Here is an 8,313-nt window from a genome sequence, read left to right on the forward strand (position 1 = left end):
AGGAAGGTGTGAATAAAAGCAATAATTATATGCCTGTTCCTAATGCTCCTAGAAAGAAATGTTATAACTGTAGAAACTCTAACCATCTTGATTCTTTTTGCAGGAAAAATAAAGATATAAACTTTTTACCTCTTGGTAGTTTATGGCATTCCATTTATACTTGTAAGGAATATCATAGTTTGTACTATGATTATTATCAAATAAAACCTTCTTTAAAGAAAGTTAGTGCAATTCCTTCTAGTGTAAAGTCTGATGCAAAGTCTGATATAAAGTCTGATAAACAGCATGTTAACATAAACTCTGAAACTAAATCTGCTGCAAATGCTAACAAACTTAAAAAGGCCAAAGGATCCAAGAAAGTCTGGGTCCTTAAAACTAACCAATAGTGGTCTTTGTGATTGCAGGGCAACAGGAAAAACATCCTAGTTCTGGACAGTGGATGTTCAGGAAATATGACTGGAAATAAAGCCGTGCTATCAGATTTTGTGGAGAAAGCTGGCCCAGGAGTTTTTTATGGAGATGGCAATATGGGAAAAACTCTGGGATATGGAAATATCAATCTTGGGAATGTCATCATTGAAACAGTAGTTCTTATCTCAGGAATTAAACACAATCTGCTAAGTGTTAGTCAAATCTGTGACAGAGGTTATCATGTCATCATTGAAACAGTAGTTCTGAAAGGTTACAGACATGGTAACATTTATGAAGCCAGACTTTTAACAAACTCTGATGGTTCTGCAATCTGTCTGTTAAGTAGAGCATCAATTGAAGAAAGCTGGAATTGGTACAAGAGACACTCTCATTTAAATTTCAACAACATAAATGAGCTAGTAAGGAAAGATCTTGTGAGAGGACTGCCAAAATCAGTATTTGCTCCTGTTGGCCTTTGTGATTCATGTCAAAAGGCAAAACAAAGAAAATCTTCATTCAAGAGCAAAACTGAATCCTCAATTCTTGACCCTTATCACTTAGTGCATGTTGATCTATTTGTTTCAGTCAATGTCATGACAATTGCAAAGAAGAAATATGCTATGGTTATAGTGGATGAGTTCACAAGATACACTTGGGTGTATTTCTTGCACAAGAAGAATGAAACTGCATCTACTCTAACTGATCTTGTCAGACAGCTGGATAAGTTGGTTAAAGATTCTGTTAAAATCATAAGAAGTGATAATGGCACTGAGTTCAAGAATTCAATCATGGAAGAGTTCTGCAAAGAGCATGGAATAAAGAAGTAATTTTCTGTACCTGCAACTCTACAGCAAAATGGAGTTGTAAAAAGAAAGAACAGAACTCTCGTTGAAGCTGCATGAACTATGTTTGATGAAGCAAAGCTACCAACCTACTTTTGGACTGAAGCTGTGCAGATTGCTTGTTTTACACAGAATGCTACACTCATAAACAAGCATGGAAAAAACCATATGAGATGGTGAAGAAAAAGAAGCAAAATATGAAATACTTTCATGTATTTTGATGTAAGTATTTTGTTCTTAAGACTCCTCCAGAACAGCTGTCAAAGTTTGATCTAAAAGTTGATGAAGGAATTTTTGTTGGATATCCACTTTCCACAAAAGCCTTCAAAGTCTACAATTTAAGAATAAGGGTTGTCATGGAATCTATCAATGTCTCTTTTGATGATAAAAAGATTACTGGACTTGAAGATTTCAATAATCATGATTAGCTGAGATTTGAAAATGAAGATTTAAATTCTGCAGCTGTAAATTCTGATGACTTAAATCCTGATCTTATAAATTCTGACAGGTTAAGTTCTGATGTCATTGAAACTGTGGTAATTACTCCAAAGGAAAATGCACCTGTTCAGGGGGAGCAAGCTAATGATCCTACCACAACTCAAGACTCTCAAGAAATATCAGAACCTATCACTGGCTCTTCAAGTTCTGATTCATCAAGTTCTGATGAGCCAAATTCTGATAATTCTGGAAACTCTGATTCTTCAATTCCTGAAGGATCCAACTCAAATTCTGAAATTTCAGAGAGCATAACTTTAGGGGGAGAATCAGAAAATGCTGATGGGGAAAGCATGGATCATGGGGGAGGATCCAGTTCTAGAGAACAACTTCCATCTGCAAGGAAGTGGACCAAAGCACATACACCTGACTTAATAATTGGAGATCCTGAAGCAGGTGTCAGAACTAGAACAGCAACATCAAATGAATGTTTCTATCATTCCTTTCTATCTCAAGCTGAACCAAAGAAAGTGGAAGAAGTTCTTCAAGATGTTGATTGGGTGCAAGCAATGCAGGAAGAGTTAAATGAATTTGAAAGAAATAAAGTCTGGACCCTAGTGCCAAGACCAAAAACAGACCAATTATTGGCACAAAATGGGTGTTCAAAAAAAATGACAGTTATGGCATAATTACAAGGAACAAAGCAAGGCTGGTTGCTAAAGGTTACTCTCAACAGGAGGGTATTGAATATGATGAAATATTTGCTCCAGTTGCTAGATTGGAAGCCATAAGAATCTTTTTGGCCTATGCTGCACACAAGAAGTTTAAAGTCTTTCAAATGTATGTGAAAAGTGTTTTTCTCAATGGAGAATTGGAAGAAGAGGTATATGTTGAACAACCTCCAGGCTTTGTAGATCCAAAATTTCCAAATTATGTCTACAGGCTTGACAAAGCACTTTATGGCCTTAAGCAAACTCCAAGAGCATGGTATGAGACTTTAGCTCAATTCCTCTGTTAAATCCACTTTCCAGAAGGAATTGAGCTAAAGTCTCATACCATGCTCTTGGAACTTGCTTAAGGACATAAAGTGCTTTATCAAGTCTGTAGACATGATTAGGAAATTTTGGATCTACAAATCCTGGAGGTTGTTCAACACATACCTCTTCTTCCAATTCTCCATTGAGAAAAGCACTTTTCACATCCATTTGAAATACTTTAAATTTCTTGTTCCAATTCTCCATTGGACGTTGCAGTTCTAGTTCTGACACCTGCTTCAGGATCTCCAATTATTAAGTCAGGTGTATGTGCTTTAGTACACTTCCTTGCAGATGGAAGTTGTTCTTTAGAACTGGATCCTCCCCCATGATTCATGATGTCTCTATCAGCATTTTCTGACGCTCCCCCTGTAGTTATGCTCTCTGAGACTTCAGAATTTGAGTTGGATCCTTCACGATTTGAAGAATCAGAGTTTTCAGAATATCAGAATTTGGCTCATCAGAACTTGATGAATCAGAAATTGAAGAGCTAGTGACAGGTTCTGATGCTTCTTGAGAGTGTTGAGTTGTGGTACGATCTTCAGCTTGCTCCCCCTGAACAGGTGCATTTTCCCTTGGAGTAGTTACCACAGTTTCAATGATATCAGAATTTAACCCATCAGAACTTACAGGATCAGGATTTAAGCCATCAAAATTTATAGAATCAGAATTTAAATCTTCATTTTCAAATCTCAGCTGATCATGATCATTGAAATCTTCAAGTCCAGTAATCTTTTTATCATCAAAAGATACATTGATAGATTCCATGACAATCTTTGTTCTTAAATTGTTGACTCTGAAGGCTTTTGTGGAAAGTGGATATCCAATAAAAATTCCTTCATCAGCTTTTAGATCAAATTTTGACAGCTGTTCAGGATGAGTCTTAAGAACAAAATACTTGCATCCAAATACATGAAAGTATTTCATATTTGGCTTTTTTTTCTTCACCATCTCATATGGTATTTTTACATGCTTGTTTATGAGTGTAGCATTCTGTGTAAAACAAGCAGTCTGCACAGCTTCATCCCAAAAATAGGTTGGGAGCTTTGCTTCATCAAGCATAGTTCGTGCAGCTTCAATGAGATTCATGTTCTTTCTTTCTACAACTCCATTTTGCTGTAGAGTTCTAGGTGCAGAAAATTCCTGTTTTATTCCATGCTCTTTGCAGAACTATTCCATGATTGAATTCTTCAACTCAGTGCCATTATCACTTCTTATTATTTTAACAGAATCTTTGACCAATTTATCCAGCTGTCTGACATGATCAGTTAGAGTAGATGCAGTTTCATTCTTCTTGTGCAAGTAATACACCTAAGTGTATCTTATGAACTCATCCACTATAACCATAGCATATTTCTTCTTTGCAATAGACATGACATTGACTGGACCAAATAGATCAACATATAGTAGGTGATAAGTCTCAAGAATTGAGGATTCAGTTTTGCTCTTGAATGAAGATTTTCTTTGTTTTGCCTTTTGACATGAATCACAAAGGCCATCAGGAGCAAATACTGATTTTGGTAGTCCTCTCACAAGATCTTTCTTTACTAGCTCATTTATGTTAAAATTTAAATGAGAGAGTCTCTTGTGCCAATTCCAGCATTCTTCAATTGATGCTCTACTCAACAGACAGATTGCAGAACCATCAGAGTTTGTTGAAAGTCTGGCTTCATATATGTTACCATGTCTTTAACCTTTCAGAACCACTTTGCCTGTAGAATTACTTACAACTTCACAGTGTTCTTCAAAGAAATCCACATGATAACCTCTGTCACAGATTTGACTCACACTTAGCAGATTGTGTCTAAGTCCTGAGACAAGTGATAAGTGGAATTTTATACCATTTGAGTGTCTCATAACGTCTTGAACTGGTGTCTTGAACTCGAGTTATTTTGTGTATTTGACGTGTTTTCTAGTGTTTCTGCATTTCAGGGTATAACTTGCTTAGATAGGTGGTTTTTATCAAATAAAGCTTAAGGAAGTGCTTGGAATCAGTCTAGGGGAGATGAGCGAAGAAATCAGCAAAAACAGAAACAAAATAAAATATTTTCCAGAAGGGTAGCAGGAGCCCGCCTGGAGAGAGCAGGAGGCCGCGCGCAAGCAGGCGCCCGCGTGGAGACAACAGACGACTGCCTCCGGGCGGAATTTTAGAATTTGGATTTTATTAATTCTATTATAATTGGGCTTCTGTTAGCGCTGGTTCTCTTGGGTTATTATATAAACCTTATGGGAAGACGGTTTTCTTCATAGAGGAGATAATCAAGAGCGAAGGCAAGAAGATTGAGAAGACCGTTTTAGCACGCAACAACGAAGAAGAGGAAGCATACTTTTATCTTGTGATTCTTTTAATTCATTTTAACAGTGGATGCTAGTTTTCTTTCTGCTTTGAACCTTAATACTCTTGTGATGTACTTCATTATTTATTAAGTATTTTTAATCATTATATCGTTGTGTTATTATCATGCTTTTATATGAACCCATGGTGACGATGAGTTCTATTATGGGCTAATCGTGATCATGGGATCCTGGCGGATTTACTATGGATTTCTTTAGTTAATTGTTTAATACCTTGGTATGTGGTGATTGTATGATATCTAGCATAGGGTGTGCTTATTCGTCTTATGTGCATCACGAACATGTAAGATAGCCTGTTAATCTCTTGTGAAGCGATAGTGAATCTTGAGATATAGAACTTGCCATGCTAGGATAGGTTCATGTATTGTATGCATGATTAGTGGGTAACTCTAACCATTTTACTTGCCCTGTGTAATCATCATGAATAACTTGCGCTTAAATCGTTATGTTGTCAAATTTTATAGACATATAGGGTCTCAACATAATTGATGCCTATTCAACTTCTATCTTAATTGTGGATGCTTGGTAGAATGGTATTCGTACAACGAAAGTTGGCATTTATCAGTTTCGTGTTCGATTAATATCATCACCATTACATGCTAAGGGTAATAACAATAACTATTGAATTAAGTAGTAATGAAGTCAGGATCTCATGTGTGTTTAATATTGTTAATTTAAGTGTTTCATTCTCGTAGTAATTATTAGTTAACCAACCTTAATTGTTATTGTCTTAACATTGAAGAATAATCATACATTGGTGAGTAAGTGTTAATTAGATATAATTAATCAGAGTCCATGTGGGAACGAACTAGAAATCATTCTATATTACTTGTGAACGCGTATACTTGCGTGAATTATTTAGCGCATGCTTTGTGCCTAACAAGTTTTTGGCACCGCTGCCGGGGACTCGGTGTTAATTTGTTTAGTTTATGTACTTGCCATCAGTGGTCATTAGGATTCATTGATTAAGACTTGTTACTTACTGCTTCCGGTTGTGTTTCAGGTACTCTAGCGAGCGTTTATGCAAACACGTTCTCGCACTCGCAAGAGAAATCTGGATAAAGCTGAGGAGACAGATACAGCTCTTGACTTTTCGGAGAAGATAGTTTTTGAAGATTCGGATAAAGAGAGTGAAAAGAAAGAACCTGAAACAATGGGTGATCGTGTAGTTCAAGCTGATCCAGCTCTTATGGACTTTTTTCGGCCTAAAATTGATGACATTCAGTCAAGCATCATTCATCCGGCTATTCAGGCCAATACTTTTAAAATCAAGTCGGGCACTATTCAGATGGTGCAGAATTTTGTTTCTTTCGGAGGTGCTGCGACTGAAGATCCCAACATGCATATCAGGAATTTTGTCGAGATCTGTAGTACTTTCAAATATAACGGTGTCACTGATGAGGCTATCAAGCTGAGGCTTTTTCCATTCTCTCTGAGGGATAAAGCTAAGGACTGGTTACATTCTTTACCAGCTGGGTCCATCACTACTTGGGAAGATCTTGCGCAAAAGTTTCTTGTGAAGTTCTATCCAATGGCCAAAACTGCAGCTATGAGGAGTGCTCTTACTCAGTTTGCGCAGCAACAAGGAGAATCTATGTGCGAGGCTTGGGAGCGCTACAAGGAGATGTTGAGAAAGTGTCCACATCATGGTATTCCTGACTGGATGGTGATCACTGGTTTCTATAATGGTTTGGGGGCCAAATCTCGGCCCATGCTCGATGCAGCTTCTGGAGGCGCCTTGTGGGCCAAAAGCTATACTGAGGCCCATAATCTCATTGAAATTATGGCTGCAAATGAGTATCGAAACCCAACTCAAAGGATGATTCTTGGGAAGGTAGCAAGTATTCTGGAAGTTGATGCAGCTACAGCTATTTCAGCGCAGCTCTAGGCACTGTCTATGAAGGTCGATTCTTTAGCCAACTATGGAGTAAATTAAATAGCTAGTGTCTGTGAGCTTTGTGCAGGCTCTCATGCTATGGATCAGTGTTCTCTTGTTAATGAATCTGTTCAGTATGTGAACAATTTTTAGAGACTGCAACAGCCTGTGCCCGCTACTTATCATCCCAATAACAGAAATCATCCCAATTTCAGCTGGAGCAATAATCAGAATGTTGTTCAGCAACCATATCAGCAAGCTACAAGTAAACAGTTTAATCCACCTGGATTCCAGCAACCTCAGCAATTTGCTCAAAGGCAAACATATTCTCAACAAGGAGGTGCTGCTCCACCTTCTAGTGCTGATTTCGAGGAGTTAAAGTTGTTATGCAAAAGTTAGGCTGTTTCTATCAAGACCTTGGAAAATCAAATTGGACAAATAGCCAATGCGTTGCTCAATCGTTAACCCGGCACACTTTTCAGCGATACTGAAGTGCCAGGTAGGAAGGAAGCTAAAGAGCAAGTCAAAGTTGTCACCTTAAGGTCTGGAAAAGTTGTTGATGCTGAAAAAGCAAAAGATGGAGAAGTTGAAGATGTAGATGAAGAAGGAATGCAAAAGGAGAAAGAGGGGGAACCAAGGAAGACTACTGTTCAACACACTCTGCCTGAGGGTAATATAGGGGAGAAACAGCTTTATCCTCTACCACCTTTTTCTACGCGATTGCAAAAACAAAAGCTGGACAAGCAATTTGGTAAGTTTATGGAGGTGTTCAAGAAACTTCACATTAACATACCTTTCGCTGAGGCTCTTGAGCAAATGCCTAGTTATGCGAAATTCATGAAAGGTATCCTTTCGAGGAAGGTGAAACTGGATGATCTTGATACCGTTGCTCTGACGGAAGAGTGTAGTGCCATTGTAATAACCCCCAAAATTTTCAACTTTTTGTAACCCTTGTGAATAGTGTTTTTGCTAAATGAGAAAACTTTTCATGCCACACTATATAGGGGTTCTATTATGGATATTCTGAGATTTTATTAGTACTCTATATGGTATATAAGTGTATGTAAAGATCGTCAGAATCCAATTCCGAACACTTTGATTTTTCCTGGAAATCCACTAGATACAGAAAGAATTGAGTATAAGGTAACAGGATAAAAAGGATTTAAATTAAAGGATTATAAGAGAGGATCATAAAAGAAATATAATAATTGAGAAAGGTTAAGGGAACCTAAGTAATAAGATCCCGGGTATGATCCCTCAAACGATAAATAAAAACGAAAGTTAATCGAACCGTATAACAGATCAGCGGTCATTAGGCAAACAATTAGGAAGTTAATCAAAGGGATTAGAGAGGATGATG

At 37.5% G+C, this 8,313-nt stretch overlaps 1 non-coding gene across 1 annotated transcript; it reads right to left on the reverse strand.

Annotated features, from left to right (window-relative positions):
* Positions 1-6,623: 6,623 nt before the first annotated feature.
* Positions 6,624-6,730, reverse strand: LOC141681677 (small nucleolar RNA R71). The gene has a single exon (XR_012559103.1). It is a non-coding gene; the product is annotated as a small nucleolar RNA R71 (small nucleolar RNA).
* Positions 6,731-8,313: the final 1,583 nt, after the last annotated feature.

Source organism: Apium graveolens, chromosome 8 (assembly GCF_009905375.1).
Source record: "Apium graveolens cultivar Ventura chromosome 8, ASM990537v1, whole genome shotgun sequence".
Classification (NCBI taxonomy): Eukaryota; Viridiplantae; Streptophyta; class Magnoliopsida; order Apiales; family Apiaceae; genus Apium; species Apium graveolens.